The 23,067-nt window shown below is 37.9% G+C and overlaps 1 protein-coding gene across 1 annotated transcript in view; it reads left to right on the forward strand.

The window, feature by feature from the left end:
• Window positions 1–23,067, forward strand: part of LOC150097078 (uncharacterized) — a 123,476-nt gene that overhangs the window by 30,523 nt on the left and 69,886 nt on the right. The window lies entirely within an intron of this gene.

Genomic DNA, 23,067 nt, shown 5'->3' on the forward strand with positions numbered 1-23,067 from the left:
CTTTGCAGACACAATTCCTATGCAATCATTAACAGCACTCCCCCTCCACTTTTCACATTTCTATCCTTCCCTAAAATTATATATCCTTCTAGTTCTATTCCCAACATCATATCCTCCTCAGACAACCAAGTTTTGCTTATTCCAATTGTTTTGGGGCATACTGTCTCAATCAGTGCAACAAACTCAGCTCTCTTGTTTCGAATGCCCTTTACATTTGTGTATAAATATAATAATTGCTGTGTGTGTGAGGCTATTCTATCAGTACCAACATTCTCTATTCTAGCTGCTATACCACACCTCTCTCTTTGGTCTGACCACTCCCGTTTTGCTGATCCTGACTGATTTCCATTTCTACCTGTCCCATCCTCACCTTTATGTACTCCATGATCTTGTACTGCTGCAACCACATCTTCAACCTCGTATCCATCTTCCTCATGCCGTATAGGCTGTTAATTTGTGCTATCCTGCTTTACAGGTAGACTCTGATTATGTGCTACATTAACTTCTTGACTCTTTGCTTTCTCAGAAAACAGTAGCCTTTCTAAATGCCCAACACCAAACCCATTCAAATGTAATCCATAAGCTTTATACCATTCCAACTTTCTTCACCTCACAGATTTACAAATTGTGAACCCCCTTTGCCTCATGCAACTCGGCCATCTTACTATTCATTATATTCATTATCAACAATCAGGGAACTTCCCAAAATCAAATGACAAACATAAGCAATGCATAGGTATGCCTTCGTTCTCTTAAAAATCAGATAAATCTACAAAACCAAAAGAATAGGTGAAATAATAATTCAATAGAACTGTAGTGCATTCCACCAAAATATTGGGAGATATCAAGGTACTTCTGCAGAAACATAAGCATATCTGCTTCTCTCTCTCTGTAGGTAGCATAACAAAATCACTGAGGACCCAACATTATCGCATTTTACTACTATTTGTAATGACAGAACTTTAGATGGACCTCCTCGTGGAGGAGTCGTCATTGTGGGCAACCGTAACCTATTTTCAGCATGTCCAAGTTAACACCACACTAGGAATAGTAGCAACTTGTCTTTCAGTGGGATTTTTTATTACACTATGTGCCATATACTTACCACCAGATTCTTTGTTAACTTAGACCAAACTCAGTAATCTTATATTGCAACCATCTCTGTCCATACTTCTAATATGTGACTTTGTTTGACATGATACTCTGTGGTGTAGTGTCAGGACCAGTAGCTAAGATCGAACTGTTGAGCATGTGTTTCCTGATAATGACTTCTCTGTTAACGGAACCTTCTTTTATATGCAATACATGTTACAATCTGATTCCCTGCAATATCTTTTCACTGTTTAGGTGGGATGTAGAAGAAAATATACATGGAAGTGATGACTTTGATGTGCCGGAACAGTTTTCTCCTTCACAGATGTCAAGGTAGAAAATTGATTTTAAGGAATCCCCCTTCATTACTTGCAGAATTTAATTCCAACACAAGCAGTAAAATACTGTCAATGAAGCAGTGATGTATGTAACTGATTGTATTGTCCAGGCAGTATAAAAAAAAATCATAACATTGCGTGGGGTATGTTTTGTAGATACCCTACTGTAAATGGGGGGGGGGTTCTTTTATATATCTCTTTAACTTTCCTTATTCTAACTGCCTTCTGCACTTGCCTTCTTATTCCTTGAACACCAGAAAATTTATTTGATATGCTGCGCCACTGATGTCTGTTTTCTAGTAATAAGAAGTGGTAAGTGCATCCAGTAGTCTTCCCTTTATATTCAAATTACCCCTGATTAATTAATATTTTGCAGTCGTGGTCTACTATCTATCCTTTACTATCCTTTCTCCTGGGTTCCCGCTAATAGGCTCTAATATTTTTTTTGGAACAGTGTATCAAAGAATTAAATATCAGGGGCAGCACTCTATTAACATTTAAACAACACATTTATTTACCATAAAACAATTTACACTATTATTCCATTAAAGAAAAAGTTGCTTAGTTTAACTTTACATAAAACAATTATGTTAAATTGCCCTTTCAATTCATGAAAATCATGTCACATAAATAACCACTCTCTTCCAATATCGAATTACTATCCTAAGCAATAGTACCATTAACAAACAGTTACTTCTTTACTGTTATACACATAAGAATGTCATTACATCTAAAAGTTCGATCCTTCAGATACTAAGATTGTACTCTAGGCAAATGCACTGTTAACAAACTGTTACTCTCTAATTGTTACACACATAATCTTCTGTTACTTATTAAACATTTAAATCCAATCATTAACTCTGTTCAAATTCAGCAGCCTAATCTTAACAGTCCACTATTAGACTTCTCCTATAATTCACAAAATTGGAAAGAAAATATCAAACTCACTTTAGGGCTGCTACCCACTGCGTATTCTCATTCCCTGGCTTCGGAATGGAGTCCTTACCTTTTCCTCCCATATCAGGTTTTCTCCCTCTTTTTACACCGGCGATAGAATTACTGACGGCTTCTGTTGGGACACTTTCCTCCTGTTACTTGACCGAAGATTTTTGGCTTGAGGAGTACTTACATGCGCGTTAAACTAACAAAGTAATTCTTTCCCACTCAAATTCCTCTGTTTGGACGATAGCTCCCGGGGAAGGTTTGTCATCAGATCAATTGCTTTGCCTGGCAGATTGGCTCCTGTCATCTTTCTTTCAGACCACTAGCATGACTTTTCCTGAAGTCGCGTCCTCGATGGCTGACATCCGACGGAGAACTGCTGGGGTACCGGTGACGCCCTACGGGTAACCGATGTTGACCTATGGATAACCGATACTCGATCTTCTGGCTAACGCCTTTTATTCACCTTCTTTCGGATCCCTGCACGAAGACATGGGACCCCAAATATTTCGGTGCGATCCCTTGTTCTTTCCTTGACACTGACCCTTTCTTTGATCTTCCACTACACTCCTTTAATCCTGTTTGTTTCGGGCAGCGGAAGTGCTTCTGAAGTTTGTTGGTCCGTCTTGTCACCAGAATACAACATTTTCTGGTGGCAAGGTATTGCTTTTGTTCAATACATTCTAGAATTTTCTGTTTTAGGGCAGCAAGTACAGACAATTCCCATAGGAGATTATTTACATTAACAAACTGTTTTAAATATACATAGACATACAGGTTATTTTTATAACATCCTTACAGGACTTGACCTCTGTCAAAATTGATGAAAATGCTTTGTCATTTTGAAGCTACATCGAATTTTTACAGTACAACATCAGACCTCGTAGCTTTTAAATGTGCTTGGAACAAATCATGTTTCTTGTGACTCTCTCATTTAATGTAATCTTGGATCAAGTTTGTCACCTGTCAATAATACAATCAATGCAAAATCAGTATGGGTTAAAATCCAAAAAAAAAAAATGGGTAGATATACGACCCACCATTATTCAATTTGGGAAGACAGTGGATGTGTTGTTTGAATCCCGAAGCAATTGGAGCCATTCTAGGTGAAAGATTTGCAAGAATATCAGCAATGGCTTCAATATCCTATTGAAATGTGGGGAACCATATAATCAGGGATTTGTTAAGGAGGATCTGAAAAGAGTATCGGTTTTCTCTTATTGTTCTGTACCAGTGCTTATAGGGCTTGTTAATATCCATTATGAGATGACAACACATCTTCCATGGATATCCTCTTAATATATAACAGAATATTTACTTAGGAGTAAATTTTTTGCTTTGAACAACTGAATTTTTAATAGAAAAAAAAGGTCGTCTGGCTTCCATGGTATTTTGAAAACAGCATCCTTTTTTTCAGTACATGGTGTGGCTTTTGTAGAAACCAATCGACGTTGAACCACTTGGTCTCTTTAGAAACTACCATCAGTGTTGTATTCCTGAAACAGGAACACCAGTTTCTTTAATTCCTGAAACAGGAACGTGTTTTCTTTAATATGTAAAAATCTTATGATACAACCTATAGATATGGTCTATTAAAAAACCTTCATAACATTTGTCTCTTGTGGCATCTCCTGGGTACTGTTGACAGAGTGTAGCATAGAGGCAGCCTGCCTCATGACCCGTCTTAATAAGGGCACTCGTTCAGCCATATTGCGGTAGGCGCCGTCGCTAGGCTAGCAATTCCTGTTAGCATAGCAAGTGTGGAAAAAAAAAGTTTTTTCAAGCTTAAACTGATTAAAAATTATTTGCGAACAGCAATGACCCAAGAAAGATTGGTTGGTCTAGCAACTATGGTGATAGAGGCTGACATAGCTTATAGTTTAAATTTAGAAGAGCTTATAAACACTTTTATCGTGCGATATCCCCGTAGAGCGAACATTTAATTAATATTATGTAATCATTTTGCATTAATGTTTCTGTTGTAATAAAAACAAAATAGCAATTGGAGATTTTCTTATATTTTTGTCTTATAATCCTTCAGGAGTGATATTTAATTGTTTGCCTCAAGGCGAGATTTAATCTGGCAACAGCCCTGCATCTCCTTCTTTTACAAACTCTCTTTGTAGCCGAACCTTCCAAGTCTGAATGGGAAGTACGTTGTCCCAACCATGCTACCAAGAGGAGGCTTTTCCCCAAGGCTTTGTCTTAAGTGTAACACTTTTTACATTTAAAGTAAACTCAATCACAGAAAAAACTTCCCACAGTAGGTAATGTTTTTTATGTTGATGACTTTATAATTTTCTGTAATTCCTGCAACGCGAGAGGTATTGAAAGGTGACTGCAACAAATTGATTATCTTTGTGGGCACTGATAATGGGTTCAGGTTTTTGGCCAATAAAAAGTTATATAAACTTTTGTTGAAGGTATAAGCTCTAGCTGGATCTGGAGTTAAAGATGACCATTATTAAAGATGACCAATAGCAAGAGAGGCCAAGTTGATTGAACTAATTTCTGAGAAAAAGTTTACATTTAATAGCACATATTTGTTAACTAATTGAAAAGTGCAAGAGAGCATTAAACATCCTCCATACTGTTTGTACAGAATGTGGTACCGAATGATTTTCCATACTTTTACTGTACTATGCACTCATTTGGCCAAAGCTTGATTATGAGTCACCAGTCCATTATGCTTCTGCAACCGAGAGTACCACTTGATGCTTTGATCCTATTGACCTTCGTGAAATATGTATACCAACTGATGCATTTTACACATCACCCATTCAGGGCCTTTATTACTAATATTATCAGAGACCTCCAAGGATTCAAGGACTCATCAAGGGAGGCTGTAGATCACCCACACCAGATGTCATACCATCTCTTAAATTCATTCACACTGGATTCACTCACTATTTCAACAGGCAAATTGTTCGACTTACTGACTGTGAGAGAAAAATCTAGTTCTCACCACTTTTTTAACTGCACATAACTGGATGTCTTGTCCTCTTCCCACTGTCCATATAACAAACAATTTCATTAATTGATAACCTATAACACCCTTGCAGAAGTTTATAGACATCTATCACATCACACCTCTTTCTTATGTTTACCAGTGAATGCAGTCCACATACTCTGTCTGTCCTTGTAATGTACATTCCATAATCATGATATCATCTTTGTTACTCTTCTCTGCACCTTTTCCACAGCTTCTTCATCCCATCCCAGGAGACCAAATCTGTGTATAGTAGTCCAGGTGTGGTCATATCAAGGCCTTGTAAAGAGGCAAAATGACTTCCTTATCCTTACATGTCAATGTTCGTTTCAACAATTATCCTCCAAGTTGTACTCCCAATTTTTGTAATATGATCTTTGAACTTCAGTTTCGTGTCCATCATAACTCCAAGATCCCTAGCCTCATCAGTTTCTTGTAACAAAATCCCACCAATATGATATGCCATTGGAAATCTTGTCAAGTAAAAGTGCATAACTTTACACTTCTTGACATTGAATTGATAGCTGTTACTATTTCCCACCATTCCAGGTTATTCAAATAATTCTGTAAACACTGTAGATCAGTAGCATCCCTGATCTCCCTCTCTATCTTTGCATTATCAGCAAACAGTTGAACATCTCCCACCAGGTCATTCCCAGTATCGTTAATGTATACATTATTAGTATTATGTAACACCTCCAAGGATTCATTGTGGGAAGACACCCTACCCAACTCATCTCCACTACACAGCTCACCACTTCACCAACTGTTAATATGTATATTTAACAACAATGATCCAAGAAATGATCCCTGGGGCAAACCTCTGGTCACCTTAAATCTGGTAGATTCATACACACCATATACCACTTTCTGTTATCTAATCATCAGCAACCTATTTATTCAAGTTAACATTCCAATCCCATATTCTCTAGTTTATGCAACAGTCTTTTATGTGGTATACTATCAAATGCCTTAGCAAAAGCAGAGGGTGCTAGAGTCGCCAAAGAACGTGGCAGGAGATGTGAGCTGTGCTGAGAATAGTGTGACTTCTGTCCAGATTTGTGCTACGTTGTTTTTCTGTAATACAAGTGTTCTTTGGTGGTTGTTTTTGGAGTTGTCTCTATATCGTGTATTTTTGGTTACTGAGAAAGCTGGGTCAGCATCGGATACATAGTGGTGGGCGAGAAGAAGATAATATAAGTTTTCGTTATTTAGATATTTAGTATACTTAAATATGTTTTATACTTATAGTTAACTTATGACTTGTGGAATATATGCATCCCAGCGGTTTTGTGTGTGGCAGGCGACAGAAGGGGAAATACATATATGTGCAAAATGCAGGCAAAGGGTGGAACTTGGTGAGTTAGAGATGATTATAACGAACATTGTTGAGTCAGAGGCGGGGGATTCTCCATGTAGAGAGATGAGTGGTATGATAGAGGGCGAAAATAACGAGAGAAATATGAATGAAAAAATGAGAGTGGGGAGTGTGGAAAGGTTGAATGATTGTGAAGTTTTCAGAGTGGTCTCAATTGGTAGGATGAGTGGCTGACTTGCAGAGAGAGATAGATGAGCTGAAAGAGCAGGTGTAATGTGTAGGGAATGAGATGAGAAGTGTGGAAGATGAGATTAGGCGAATAGAAGGAATGAATGCAAAGTGAATCAGAGTAGGAGTGAGAGAGAGTTATGGGAATGATAGAAGAGGAGAGAATAGGAACAGTAGAAGAGAGGGAATGAAAGAGAGTTATGTGAATGATAAAAGAGGAGAGAATAGGATCAGGGGAAGAGATAGAATTATGGGAATGATAGAAGAGGAGAGAATGGAAACAGTAGGAGAGAGGGAATGAGAAGAATGCGTGGGAGCACTGAAACCAGGGATAGAGTGATGTTAGGAAGGCAGATAAGTAGGGGAACACAGAGAGAAAGTGTTAGAGGAGAGAGAGAGAGTGTGAGGGATTCAGCCGAGCAATCGAGGAACAGGGTGGTAAGAGGTGTAATGTATGGGGGACTCAATGATCCGTGGTGTACAAGATGGGATGCATGAGGAGTGTTTGCCTGGAGGAACGATAGAAAGTGTGGCTATAGCAATTAAGAGGGGTGAAAGGGTGGATGAGATGATTGTGATGGTAGGAACAAATGACTTGAGAGGTAATGTAAATTGGGCAGTGAGAGATATGAGACTCTTGCTTGAGGTGGTACAAAAGAAAACGCAGAGAGGAAAGATAGTGTGAGTGTTGACTAGGTATGATAGTGATGAGCTGAGCAGAAGAGCAGCATTGAATAACATAATAGCTAGAATGTGTCAGAAGACAGGATTGGAATCTGTGGATACTTGGAGGGTGTTTGAGGACAGAAAGGAATTGTATACGAGAGACAGCTTGCATTTGAATGAGGAAGGACATAGGCATCTGGAGAGATTGCTGTTCAGAACGGCTCGGTGCATCAATGCAGGGAAACCAGAATACCCAGGGTGGATAGTAGCAGGGGAGGCCTCTTGTGGGAATGGGTGCTGTGGGTAGGGCTGCCACTCACATTTTTCGAAATTCCTCAGGTAGTAATAAGGGCTCGGATTTTTAGGTCGTCAAAAAGTGCAAAATATGCGTCCAAGTATACACTAAAAACATTTAAAACATCCGAAATATGCTCTTAAATATGTAAAACACTCAAACTATTCACTTAAATGTGCCTTTATTAATTTATAATTCTGCATAGTTTAATTAAAACATTACACATAAATTAAAAACATAATATAAAATACAATAAATTGACATTTAAATAGTTACCTACTAACTGACCAGAAAAATGACTTAAAAATTTGCTCATTTTTTTTTTATTAATTCTCTCTTTCTCTTTTCCTGTAACAAAGTATGCTTTTATTTAAAAAAAAAATTATAAGTTTATATTATACGAAGAATACATGCTTAACTTACTTTAATTGACATTTCCTCCCTCTTCTTCTTCACCAATATCTTCTGGTAATTGATCCAAGAAGTACACTTTGCATTTTGTCTCGCTAAGCACTGCTTTGCTAGGATTCTGTCTCTCTCAGTTTCTGTTTTTAATGAATTAGCTAATTTTGTTTTTATACAATTCACTTGTGAGAAAATTCACTCCACACGTGGAGATGAATGCGACAGAATAGTAAGATTTGTCATAAAATATGACAGTAAACCATATTTATTATTATTCATGCCATCTTTTATGTCAGTCAATGAATGTCAATATCTTTAGGAATTGGTAGATCTGATGCTACGAGACGATAACTTCTCCACTCATCATCTATTTGATTTAACTTAATATCATCATTAAGTGAGAGGAATTGAGCAACAAGAGGAATAATGGTAAATGGTGACTGGCTAGGGTCACTAGCAACTTTTGGGTCCAAGATCCGTAATTTTGCAACAATGCTGTCTTCTTCGAAGACAAATCTTTTCTTTGAAAGTTTATTTTTCACTTGGTTAGACTATAATAAATTTAGTTTAATCCTTTATCCAAGTGTGAGCAAACAAAGCTTGCGCCTGAAAAGACTGAAGACACCTCAATAAAGGTTACAACTAATCTGGGTAGTGGCCCTCCCCTTAATGCATAACATTATACATATTTGCAAGGAGATGTGTTTTGCATTATGCGAGATACTGAGATAGGAGTGATGTTAGCTTGCTCCACCTTTGCAACGAGTTGCCCGGTATTGCACCTGAAAGTATCCCGAAGATACTTTCAGGCACACACTTTGTTTGCTCACACTTGGATAAAGGATTAAACTAATTTATTAAAATCTTTTCTTTATTTGGGAACTAAGTTCCACAAGAACCTTTAAACAATAATTTTTAAATCTCAACAAAATAGAGTTATCTTCGAAAGGGTTTCTAATTAAGTGTGCCATTACTCTACCACTGAAGTAAATATCATTGACATTTTTATAGGTTTGGTTTCTTGGATCAATTTCTGATAATTTAGCTGTTCTTAAAATCTCATCTTTAATGAAGCAACTAAGTAAATTGAGATATTCTGTTCATACATTTAGGAATAGTTGGTGTAACTTGAAATGCTCTGATTGAAAATCTATATTAAGTGTATTTACGTTTTCAAGAATATACAGAAGGAAAAAAGCATTGGTCTGGTTCCAAAGTCAGTAAGTGTATCATAAATTTTTTTTGGCATTGTCAATTTTACCTGTCCTTGATTCATTTTGAAAGTTTAGAACTAATGCATCATACTGTTCTAAAATAATTGATACCACCTTTTTCCCTCGACAGCCACCTGGTTTGAGCAAGTTTGGGAATTTTATGTGTAGCTATATCACAGCTTCTTGAATGAGTTCAAAATGTCTTTGCCGCTTAGCACTGCAGGAGAAGTAGGAGGTTAAATCTTTTAGAAAAGCTTCTAAGTATGAGGGTAAAACACTGACTGCATGACTAGTGCATAGAGCAAATGACAAACGCAACCCATCACAAAAACAGATGGGACGTCATCTTTCAACAGTTTCTGAAATCCACTGTTAACACCCATCATGAAGGAACAGTTATCGCTACCAAACCCAATGATATTGCTAAGGGGAATGCCATGATCCAGCAGAAGAGTTTTGACAGCACTATAAAGACTTTTAGCACTTCCGTTCTCTACACATACTTTGTCTAGTAATGCATCAGCTACATCTTTTTTATCTGTATCAAAATACCATACAACAACAGCCAAGATTTGAGTGACGGAGATGTCTGTACTCTCATCTATTATAATTGAAAATTTTTGATTCTTGCATATTTCGGTAAGTTGAGACTTTTCGTGGAATGATATTCCATCCTGAATAACATAAGAAAGTTTAGTTTTCTTTTCTCTTTTTTTTCTTTTTCTTTTTCTTTTCTTTTTCTCCGGATAGCCAAATTGCCAACTTTCCAGCAATTTGGCTATCCGGAAATGCGCATTTACACATCATTACAAAATGTTCAACATGAGAAAATGGGACGTTATGCTCAGAAAAGAAGCTAGCAATTATTAACTCACTCCTAGCTAATTGTTTATCCTCTGTTGATGCTTTCTTATTAAGAAATTGAGTAATAACAGCTGTCGACTTAGCAGACTGATAATTACTTTTATGTTTGGCTGAATCTTTATGCTTTATTAGCGCAGATTTGTTTGCGTTTTTAAATGTAATATTACAACACTTACAGTAACTGGTATCTTTGCTGTTCACATCTTGCTACAGCCTTTTAATTCAGGATATTTTACCCAATCTTCTTCAAATGCTTGAGAATACCACTTCTAATTTTTCTTTGATGGCTCCATATGGTTTGATTGGAAGTACCATAAATATGAAAATAAGTAAAAATATTGATAATTTAAACAATTTGTCAAAACCTGTGTGATAAGAAAGGGAAAACGAAACCAGAACAGAGCAAAAATGGTTTATTTATCGGATTTATCAAAACAAAACAAAAAAAAAAATTGTGAATATAATAGTAAAATATGACAAAAATATTAAAATTCAAACTTTTGTTCAATCCCAAGATTTTGGAAGTTTTTTATTAAAAATCTCCAGGTAGCAGCTAAATTCCCTAGATCTTGGGGAAAATCCCAAGGAGTGGCTGTGGGGAAGGGGGATGACATTAGTATGATAAGTATAGAAGCAGTGACATTTTTATGCTCTATACTAATGCCAGGAGTATCCTAAATAAAGGAGATGAATTGGTGGTGCTTATAGCATCAGCCTGGCCAAAGATTATTGGGATCTCTGAGACATGGTTGACGGAAGATGATATAATAACAGGAACAGAAGTATCAGGGTACAGCATTTTTCGGCAGGATAGGAAGGGAAAGTGTGGTGGTGGAGTACTGCTTATGATAAGTGTTGACTTATGTCCTCTAAGAGAGGAGGCTTTGTAAGGCAGTGACACTAATGGTTTTGAAAGCATATGGTGTGAAGGAGAGGTGAGCAAGACAGGATATTTAGTAGGGTGTTGCTACAAGCCACGGAGCACAGAGGGTGGGGAGTAGGAGATGTTTGGCAGTTGAGTTTGGCAAATACAAGAAGAATGTTTGTTACAGATTTTAACTACAGCAGTATAAGTTGGGAAGAGGAAAATGCATGTAGTAATAAACGAATGGAATTTCTAGAATTCTTGAGGGACAAATGTCTTAGGATTTAATAGAAGGAACAAAGGGTTCAAGAGTTTTGGATTTGGTGATAGCATCAGAAAAGTTGATAATAACTGAGATGACATCTCTACCACCAGTTGGAGGGAGTGACCATGTGGTTTTGACTTGGAAGATGAATAGGCATGCAGGCATATCAAAGAAAAGGTAACATATGTGGAATTATAAGTCAGGTGATTATAATAGTCTTAGATATCAACTTGTGGAAGTTTCATGGAGGGAGGAATTGGAAGGCTGGGATATCATTAGTGCTTGGGAAATTGTGAAGGAATATTTTTAGCAACAATAGTAAGCTGTATTCCACAAGTGAAGAAGAGGAGACAATTTGGTGTAAAGTGGATGACAAACAATATTAAACGGGAACTGCATGTGAAACAGAGGCTATGGAAGAGATATAAGGAGACAGGTGAAGAGCAGATGCACGAAGAATATAAGACACATGCCAGGAAAGTGACTAGTATGGTAAGGAAGGGAAAAACTGGAATATGAGAAGAGACTGCCCCAAAATCCAAAGGAAATCCAAGGGAATTTTTTAGCTATATTGCTAGTAGGAGGAACATGACTGTGGAAGAATAACATTGTGGGATAAAAATGGGAATAGAGTGACTAATGTAGAGGACATAATGGAATTGTTCAATGAACACTTCATTGGAGTATTTCATCCTGGAGGAGTAAATTTTAATACTAGAGGGATATGGCAACTTCGAGGTTTAGAGGTGAGTGTGTTCCAAATACTGAGTACTCTGGATGTCAATAAAGCTATGGGACTGGATGGTATTTCACCACGAGTTTTGAGAGAATGTGCTAAAGAACTGACAGCTCCTTTGCCCTGGCTTTTCAATGAAAGTCTGGCTATGGGAAAGGTGCCCAGGGAATGGAAGGAAGGTAAGATAGTGCCATTGCATAAGGGCAGTAGCAGACTGGAAGTGTCTAATTATAGGTGAGTTTGTGTGTCATTAAGATCTTGGAGAAATTAGTGAGGGATCGTATACAGCATTGGGCAGATGAGGGTACTATTATCTGTGAGAGTCAATATGGATTTGTGAAGGGGCGCTCTTGTTTTAGTAATATGCTAGCCTATTATAATAAAGTTACAAGAACAGTAGATGAGGGAAAAGCATATACTGCCATTTTCTTGGACTTAGCGAACGCATTTGACAGGGTGCCACATGATAATCTCATATTTAAGTTGCAGCACATGGGTCTGGATGTCGGGTTGGTCAACTAGATTCAGAATTGGCTGTCCGATTGGTATCAGAGTTGTGTATGGTGGGGCAGTTTCAAGGAGGCGGAGGGTTACAAGTGGGGTCCCACAGGTCTCAGTACTGGGACCTATATTGTTTAACCTTTAGATCAATGACATTGTCAGTGGATTGCAGGGGGATATTCAGTTGTTTGCGGATAATGCGAAGCTGACATGAACTGATAGCTCTGAAGAAGAACTGACAGCTCCTTTGACCTGGCTTTAAAATGAAAGTCTGGCCATGGGAAAGGTGCCCAGGGAATGGAAGAAGGTAAGATGAGTGCTAAAGGCAATAGCAGACTGGAAGTGTCTAATTATAGGCCAATTTGTGTGTCATCAGTAGTTGTTAAGATCTTGGAGTAATTAGTGAGGGACCGTATACAGCATTGGGCAGATGAGGGTAATGTTATCTGTGAGAGTTAACATGGATTTGTTAAGGGGTGCTCTTGTTTTAGTGCCAGGGTGCCACATGATAAGCTGATATTTAAGTTGCAGCACATGGGTTTGAATGTCAGGTTGGTTAACTGGATTTTCTTTCTGCAGCAGTTATATTACACACATGCGTAATTTTAGGGAGTTAATTATAAAAAAATAGCAAAATTCAAAAGTTCAAAGAAACTTGATAATTTTTTCAAAGCAGGATTACCTAAACCGAGCGCCTCAACATCGAACATTAACGTATCTAAAAGCGTGAAAATTTGTGTAAAACAATTTTTTTGTTATTACAGTGCTAATATTGATAAAATTGCAGTATAATGTTACAGATATTTTTATTTTAAAAAATTTGCAATTTAACGGACACCCTTTAACCCCTATTAGTCCTTTAAATCGAGGGTTTACTGTACTTCAATTTAGATTTCCATACAATACTTGTAAGTTTTTTGCCTGCACTTTATATATTTCATTACTCCTCTCACTCATATTCTCACAATATTCCTTGCACACCATTTTCTTTTTATGGATCCGTTGCTTAATATTGTTGCACATCCATTTCGCTCCCACCCTATTTGTTTTTCGAACTCTAGGGACACATTCAGGTGCTGTTGAAAGTTTATTTTTCACTTGGTTAGACTATAATAAATTTAGTTTAATCCTTTATCCAAGTATGAGCAAACAAAGTTTTCACCTGAAAATATCTTCATGACTGGGTGGACCAAGGTGGACCAAGCTAACATCACTCCTATCCCAGTATCCCCATAATACAAAACACATCTCCTTGCAGATATGTATAATGTTATGCATTAAGGGAGAAGCAATAACGAGGTCATCTTTACCTATAGAATTGCCAAAAGGTGTGCCACCTTTATATTTAATTACTCTGGATTTAGAGAAAGATGCCTGGTATCTCCACTTCTGGGCCTGGCTCCCACTGAAGAGACCTCAATAAGGTCGAAACTAGTCTGGGTAGTGGCCCTTCCCTTAACATAACATTATACATATCTGTAAGGAGATGTGTTTTGCATTATGGGAGATACTGGGATAGGAGTGATGTTAGCTTGGTCCACCTATGCTGTGAGTTGCCTGGTGTTGTACTACCTTACCCCAGTCCTGAAGATATTTTCAGGCGTAAACTTTGTTTGCTCACACTTGGATAAAGGATTAAACTAAATTTATTATTCAGGTACTGTCTTGTTTAAACATCTTTTCAAAGCTTCCCATGCATTGCTGCTATCCTTTCCATTCAGTAACTGATACCATTGTACTCAAGACAGTATTCTCCTGAGTTGGTCATAATTTCCATCTTTGTAGTTCAGCATGTAACCTGTCCTAATTGGAACATCCATATAGTTAGCTACTTCACAGGATGGTATGGCATAATCACTGTCATCCACTGGTGGCAAAACGTTCACATTCTTAACTGAAACCCCTTCTGTTGCAACCATCAGATCTGAAATTCTTTGACCTTGAGTTGCTTCTTTCACATGCTGCTTCAGAAAATTGTTTCATAATAGGTCAGTAAATTGTCCTTCATTCTTATTATGAGATTTCTTTTCTGTCCAATCAATGGTTGGATAATTTAAGTCTCCCATAAGAATTATTACTAATAATAATTAGTCGCTTAGTACCCATTAGGGTAATTTCTTCTTCTTCTCTCTTGATGAGGCCAAATGAACTCCTTGGGTAATTTAGTGATGTATTTTATCATCCCCTGCAGCTAAAACACCAGGTGTATAGCAACACCCCATCATATATTTTATCCTCTACCCCAGATAGCCTCAAATTCACTGCTACGTGGGATAATAGTTTAACCTACATTAGTTTCTATCCAAATTCAATATCATCTGATATCATTAGTAGTACCCCTTCTTCTGTCCTTCTTAAAAATACTATACCGTTTACAGGTGATTCCAGTTACTACCTCTGACAGCCAGATTTCACTAACGCCAATAATCTTAGGGCAAAACATATTCATCAAGGCAGCGAAATCTAGCTTTTTTTTTCTTTCTGATGCTTCTTGCATTTGTGTATAGACATAACAAGTTACTGCCTGGGTTTTTTCATATACCTATATCTACAGAGGCTGGTTGGGCAACTTTCTCTTTTCTCTCTGCTGACTCACTCAAAAAGTCTGAAAACAAAGTATAAATTTCCACCCCTTCACCAAATTCATAACCATTCTCAATGACATTAATATCATTGTCAATGAGTTCAAAGCAAAGTATGATAAATACTACACAAATGTTGGATAGTTCTTGACATGATGTTTAGGGCCCCCCCCCCCCCTTCGATGAGTCTGAGGACTCCTTGGAGTCCCATAATAATAATAATATTTGCATATCATAGCTGAACTTATACACACATTCTCACCATTCCTTACATCATGATCTAGTTTCCCTGTCTCTCTGCATTAGGTCTCAACCAACTTAATAATTTAAGGCTCCTGGTGCCAAATCCATTCGAGTGCAGGCCATCCCAGTTATTCAACTCTTCTACCATCAAACTCACTGAACACACCCAAAAACTCATCCGTTTCTTCTACACAGCCTGTGCTATCATAGCCCACCTCTTTAACTCAGTTCTGTCATATTTAGGTAATAAGCTAAAAAGTTTTACTCCCACTTTTCTTACTCGCTTCTTCCAACAAACTTTTCATATCCTCTTAATGTTAGAGGTTTAATGGATTTTTTACAACACTCAGAAAGGATTAAAAAGAATTTAATACTTCCTATATTTCGTCCTAGTCACTAGGACATCTACGGGGATTACAAAAATAAATAATGTAACATAACACAAATATCATACAATACTAAGCCCAACCACGTGGGTGACACTAAAGTCCTATCTAGGTGGAGCACCCTCTAAGGGCCTGGAATATAAAGTAGGATCTCTGGTGATGAGTGTTTCCCAAATTTTCGGAAGCTTAATGCAACCGTATTTATTAAGATTTGGTTGATTTCTAAGAGCTGCTGCTGCTTCTAAGAATAGTCTCTCTTTCTTGAATTTGCTGTGATGGAGCATGGTGGTTTTCTTCCATGATACGCTGTGGGTGGTGTCCAAGACATGGTCAGCCAAGCCTGAATGACCATAGTTGTGTTTACAGATGTAAGACTTGTGTTTCTCTAGGCAGATGGATGCTGATCTGCCTGTCTGTCCAAAGTACGCCAGCTTACAGGGTACTATGTAAACTCCAGGCAGAGAGAGAGAGGGAGGAGGAGCTGATCTTTTGTAGAACAGATAAGGGTAATGCCACAATCGTTCTTAATACCAGTGAATACAATCGCAAAATGAATATTATCCTCCGCAATCGCGCTACTTACATCCCGCTAGAACATGACCCCACAAAAACGCAAGTTAAAAAATTAAAAATCTTACTTAAAAAAGTATCTTCCTGGCCCCCTCGATATCACGAAAAAACTTAAACCTTTCTGCTCCCCCCCGAATTTACGCCTTACCAAAAATCCACAAACCCAATTCCCCACTCAGACCTATAGTAGATGCCACCAGTGCACCTTACTACAGACTGTCTAAACAGCTGGGCAACTCTCTGGAAGGTCCACTTCCTATATAAAAAACTCGACCCACTTTAAAGCTCTCATAGAAAATTTAACCTTGAATAAACCAGACATATTGGTAAGCTTTGATATCTCCTCTTTGTTTACTAATATTCCCTTAACTGACACCTTATCTCTCTTACAAAAAGTTTTCCCTTCTGTCATCTTAGATCTCTTTTCCTTTGCTATTAACTCTGGGTATTTTTCTTGGAAGAACAAAATCTACAAGCAGATAGAGGGAACCGCCATGGGTTCCCCCCCTCTCCCCCCCTTGCCAATTTCTATATGGAAGATTTTGAAAAACGAGCCATAGACTCAGCCCCACTCAAACCTTCTATCTGGCTAAGATATGTAGATGATGTGTTCTCTATTTGGCCTCATGGCCCAGACACATTAGATTCCTTCCTCAGTCATCTCAATAGCCTACATTCAAGAATCCAGTTTACTATGGAAAAGGAAAAGAACAATTGTTTACCCTTCCTAGACACCTTAGTCATACGCCTGCCTAATGATACACTTGCCTTCACTGTATACAGAAAACCCACACACACAGGCAGATACATTCACAAACTCTCACACCACCACCCCTCTCAACAATTTGGCATTATTAAAACTCTTACCAAGAGAACCCACAATCTTTGTTCCAGTGGAACCGCCCTCACTACTGAGCTTAACTACATACACAACACTTTCCTCTCCAATGGCTACAGCGATCACAGTATCAAAAAAATAATCAGTTCCTCTCCCATTCCCGGTCCTCGTCAACAAGAATTTAAAAATGCCATCACCATACCCTACATCCATGGCACATCCGAAAAAATAGCCAAGATTCTAAAAAAGTACAACCTACACACAGCATATAAGCCCCACTGCAAACTTGCTACCCTTATCTGTTCTACGAAAGATCAGCTCCCTCCTCTCTCTCTCTGCCTGGAGTTTACATAGTACCCTGTTCCCGTAAGCTGGCATACTTTGGACAGACAGGCAGATTAGCATCCATCTGCCTAGAGGAACACAAGTCTTACATCTGTAAACACAACTATGGTCATTCAGGCTTGGCTGACCATGTCTTGGACACCACCCACAGAGTATCATGGAAGAAACCACCATGCTCCATCACAGCAAATTCAAGAAAGAGAGACTATTCTTAGAAGCAGCAGCAGCTCTTAGAAATCAACCAAATCTTAATAAATATGGTTGCGTTAAGCTTCCGAAAATTTGGGAAACACTCATCAGAGATCCTACTTTATATTCCAGGCCACCTACAACTGCCCTTAGAGGGCGCTCCACCTAGATAGGACTTTAGTGTCACCCACGTGGTTGGGCTTAGTATTGTATGATATTTGTGTTATGTTACATTAGTTATTTTTGTAATCCCTGTAGATGTCCTAGTGACTAAGACGAAATATAGGAAGTATTAAATTCTTTTTAATCCTTTCTGAGTGTTGTAAAAAATCCATTAAACCTCCAACATTGTCTTCACAGCACTTAAGCCTCTATACACGAATTTCATATCCTCTCTCATATTATACTTATTGCTACTTAAATCATTAGTTCCAACAGGCACTGCCATGTCCTTTCTTTTCTTTGCTTTTCTGTTTCTCTGTTATGTTATCTTTAATATTAGCTCCTGGGAATCTCGAAGTAGCGACTCCTTTGGCAAGTGCAAATTTCATGATCGAATCATCATCAAATTCCTGACACGTACCCTTGAGGGATGTATAGGATATGATAGTACTACATGAAAATCGATCATGTTGTACCACCACAATATAGAATGATGGCACCATATTATTTAAATTAAGGGGATATTACATCCATCCCACATTGTTTCAGAGCCGAATAAGGGACTCAAGGATAGAAATCTAAGAGTTTCATGCCGAATATAGAAACTATATAAAGTTCGGCGAGTCCAAGCATAAGCCAAATACCTGGTGGTGCAACATGGGGCAACTCATAGTAAAGGTGGAGCGAGCTCCGTTCACTGTTCTTGGTATTTTCTCATAATGTTAAAACCCAGCCTGTAGGAGCTGTATTACTGTTCTACATTATGAGACGGTCATTACCCAGACCAGTTTCAACCTTTGTATAGGTGAAGTGGGCTCTAAAAATAAGACGATCCCAAAAGATCGCCCAACTCAGCATTGTTCCACTCAGTGACAAGCTCACCCCATCACCGAGAAGAGCTTCTCATCATTGGCTCTACTCTGTGGCAGGCACCCCCCACCACCAAGCAGAACCATAATCTCAGTGGTGGCCCCACTCAGAGACAGGCAAAAACCTACCTCCGAGCAGAGCCTCTCAGAGTCTGGTTCGTCCCGCACCTGTGTTTTTAACCCTCATTGGGGTCTCATCAGTGAGTAGTGAGACCTGGATAATACCAAGTTTGCAGCGAACAGAACTTACATACTCTACTATAGGAATTGCCAAGAAGATGTCCTAATAAATTACTAAATATAAAGGGTCAAAGGCTTCAATTTGACGACGTAAAATTCTTTATATTAAGGAGATATTACATCTCACATTGTTTCAGAGCCAAATAAGAGACTCAAAGATAGAAATCTAAGAGTTTCATGCGGAATATAGAAACTATATAAAGTTCAGTGAGTCCAGGCATAAGCCAAATACCTGCCAGTGCAACACCAGGGCAACTCATGGTATACCTGGTAGTGCAACATGGGGCAACTCATAGTAAATGTGGAGCCTTTACATTATGAGAAAATACTAAGTACAGTGAATGGAGGTTATTCCACCTTTATTATCAGTTGCCCTGTGTTGCACCAGGTATACCATGATGAAAGTTTATTTTTCACTTGCTTAGATTATAATAAATTTAGTTTAATCCTTTATCCAAGTGAGCGCAAACAAAGTTTGCGCCTGAAAATATCTTCAGGACTGAATATGGTGTTGTACTTTCTTACCTAGGTAAGTAGTGCAACTCGTAGCAAAGGTGGAGCCAGCTACCAACACTCCTATCCTACCATATTCAGTCCTGAAAATATTTTTAGGTGCAAACTTTGTTTGCTCTCACTTGGATAAAGGATTAAACTAAATTTATTATAGTCTAACCAAGTGAAAAATAAACTTTCACCATCTTTCTCTAAATCCAGAGTAATTTAATAAAAAAAAAAAGATGGGAAACCTTTTGGCAACTCCTATAGGTAAAGATGATCTTGCTATTGCTTCTGCCTGGCTCCCACTGAAGAGACCTCAATAAAGGTCGAAACTAGTCTGGGTAGTGGCCAATCCCTTAATGCATAACATTGTACATATCTGCAAGGAGATGTGTTTTGCATTATGGGAGATACTGGGATAGGAGTGTTGGTAGCTTGCTCCACCTTTGCTACGAGTTGCCTGGTGTTGTACTACGTACTCAGGTAAGATAGTACAACACCATATTCAATCCTGAAGATATTTTCAGGCCCAAACTTTGTTTGCCTCTCACTTGGATAAAGGATTAAACTAAATTTATTATAGGTATACCATGAGTTGCCCTGGTGTTGTGCTACCAGGTATTTGGCTTACGCTTGGACTCGCTGAACTTTATGTAGTTTCTATATTCGGCATGAAACTCTTAGATTTCTATCTTTGAGTCCCTTATTCGGCTCTGAAACAATGTAGCATGTAATATCCCATTAATTTAAATAATTTTACATTGCCGAATTGAAGCCTTTGGCTCTTTATATTTAGTAATTTATTAGGACACCTTCTTGGCAATTCCTAATAAATTACTAAATATAAAGAGCCAAAGGCTTCAATTCGGCGATGTAAAATTATTTAAATTAAGGGGATATTACATGCTACATTGTTTCAGAGCCGAATAAGGGACTCAAAGATAGAAATCTAAGAGTTTCATGCCGTTCTGTTCACTGCAAACTTGGTATTATCCAGGTTTACCTACTCACTGATGAGACCTCAAAAAAAGGTTGAAACCAGTCTGGGTAGTCTGGGAACTTTAGAGAAGTGACCTTCACTCATAATATAGAACGGTAATACAGCTCCTAGGGGCTATGTTTTTACATTATGAGAAAATACTAAGAACAGTGAATGGAGCTTGCTCCACCTTTGCTATGAGTTGCCCTGATGTTGCGCTACCAGATATTTGGCTTACGCTTGGACTCGCCGAACTGTATATAGTTTCTATATTCGGCATGAAACTCTTCGATTTCTATCTTCGAGTCCCTTATTCAGCTCTGAAACAATGTGGGATGTAATATCCCCTTAATTTAAATAATTTTACATCTCCGAATTGAAGCCTCTGACTCTTTATATTTAGTAATGGTACAACATGATTGAATCACCGTACCATATTACTTTTTTCTTATGACTTACCTTATTGTTAATTTTCTAAATGACTTACCTTATTGTTAATTTTCTAAATGACTTACCTTATTGTTAGTATAATTATTCATTGTTACCTTACCCACTTCAACATTTTCCTGCTTCTTGTTAAGTTCATTTTTCTTGTGCTGTCTGAGTTCTTTAATTGTTTCTCGACTTTTTCTAATTCTCTCATCGATTGTCTGATAATTTGTTTTAATTGTGGTGTTTCAAGTGTTAAGTTATCCTCACTTATATCTTCAACAGTGGTGCTGCAGTGTCTCTGATCAGCTGTATAAAGGTTTCCATCACCGCCATCTTTGGTAACTTGTGCTTTGTTTTTATGGAGTTTTGACGCCATTTTTAAAACAACCTAAATTTTACAATGTATCTATAATTATGTTACTGTATGCACTAAATATAATGAATCCACTAAAAACTACAATCATATACTAAAAATACACCAATTAATTTATAATTCAATAAAAAAAAAAAATCAAGTTAACAAGACCATCTATATTGAAGCAAATGAAGTTGCTCTTGAACAGAAGCGTTGATTACTTAACTATGCCTAAAAATAAAATCTTTGCCTAACCATTCTATGTGGACTAGCATTTTTTTCCCTCTGTGTTGGAAAGTTCAGTGCAGCAAGCAACAGACTACTTCTTTGCACACATTCCTTTGTTTTGTGTGCAAAGGAGATTATACAACCTTTGGCATTGATGTAGGCAACATTCCTTTCAATTAAGGAAGTTATGTACTACATCAGTCTGCCAGGAGATCTTTTATATACAGAAAGCAGAGTATTCTGATTTCTTACTAGCCAGTACAGACAGCTGGCATCCAGGTCATCTGTTATATCCATTGCTGTATTTCCTGACCACATTGTCTCTGGTGAGACCTTACTTGAATCCGTAACTATAGGTTTGAGCTGCATGCCATAGAGCTTGCTCCACACTCACAACCACTACTGACTCGCTGAGATCTTTACACACCATATTTTTTCTTGTATGCAGTCCATGTGTAGTACTCTAACAAATTTTACAATTGAATTTTACAATCTATCAAATGAAGGCACGCCCTCTAGATGTTTGATTGTGCTATATCCCCAGCCACATTGGAATCAAGGAAAACAAGACTGCATATGCAGCTGCTGAGTCAGCTTTAACATTCTTTACTTACTGTTTGTCGATCCCCTTTATGGATTACAGATATTTAATAAAAAATAAAGTTAACTGATCTCTGTTAATTATCCTGTCAGGGAGCAACAAATAAAGTGTATATCAATAAACCCAAAATTTACCATTGGCAATCCAGCGTATGTAGGAACTGAGGAGAGGAAGTTGGTGCTTTATGTATGCATCAGTTTCACTTGTCTCATATTCTTCCTTAGTGGGGGGTGATGATGCGTGTCTGTTCGAGGAATGTAACACTCATCTTATGTGCTCTCTTCTTGTGTAGTGCCCCCACTTTACTTAAGACAGGTAGAGATCTTATACTACTGTAGCTGAGCCATATACACTCGAGGAGATCTTATCAGACTTGGACAAAATGCATAAAGTTTTTAACTTCTTACAAATCATTATTGTTGCATTTGCTTATTTTTTTTTTTATGTATATATTGCATTGTTTGTTTTTTGCTTGTACATAAGATTTTGCTTATTTACTTATGTATTAATGTGGCCTTAATTGTCCTTGTGCCAGTAATCCCGACCTGCCTTCCTTCATGCCTACATGTACCTTTGCACCTTTAATGTTCATCCTGTTCCATCCATCATTCTGTGATCATTCCCATTTTCCCTTTCATTTGGCTGAAAAGAGCCTGAGCCTCACACTCACTTTTTCACTCTAACCACTCAGTTTTCCTGATTACACAAATCCATTCTCTCAACCCCTTCCCTAAACACGTAACCAAAGATCCATTCAAGTGCAGTCTGTTGTTCATATTCAGATCCTTTCACCCATTGAAGTCACTCTATTCATCTACATACTGAACACCAT

Source organism: Typopeltis vanoorti, chromosome 18 (assembly GCF_054136105.1).
Source record: "Typopeltis vanoorti isolate ZY-2024b chromosome 18, IOZ_Tvanoo_1.0, whole genome shotgun sequence".
In the NCBI taxonomy this organism is placed as follows: domain Eukaryota; kingdom Metazoa; phylum Arthropoda; class Arachnida; order Uropygi; family Thelyphonidae; genus Typopeltis; species Typopeltis vanoorti.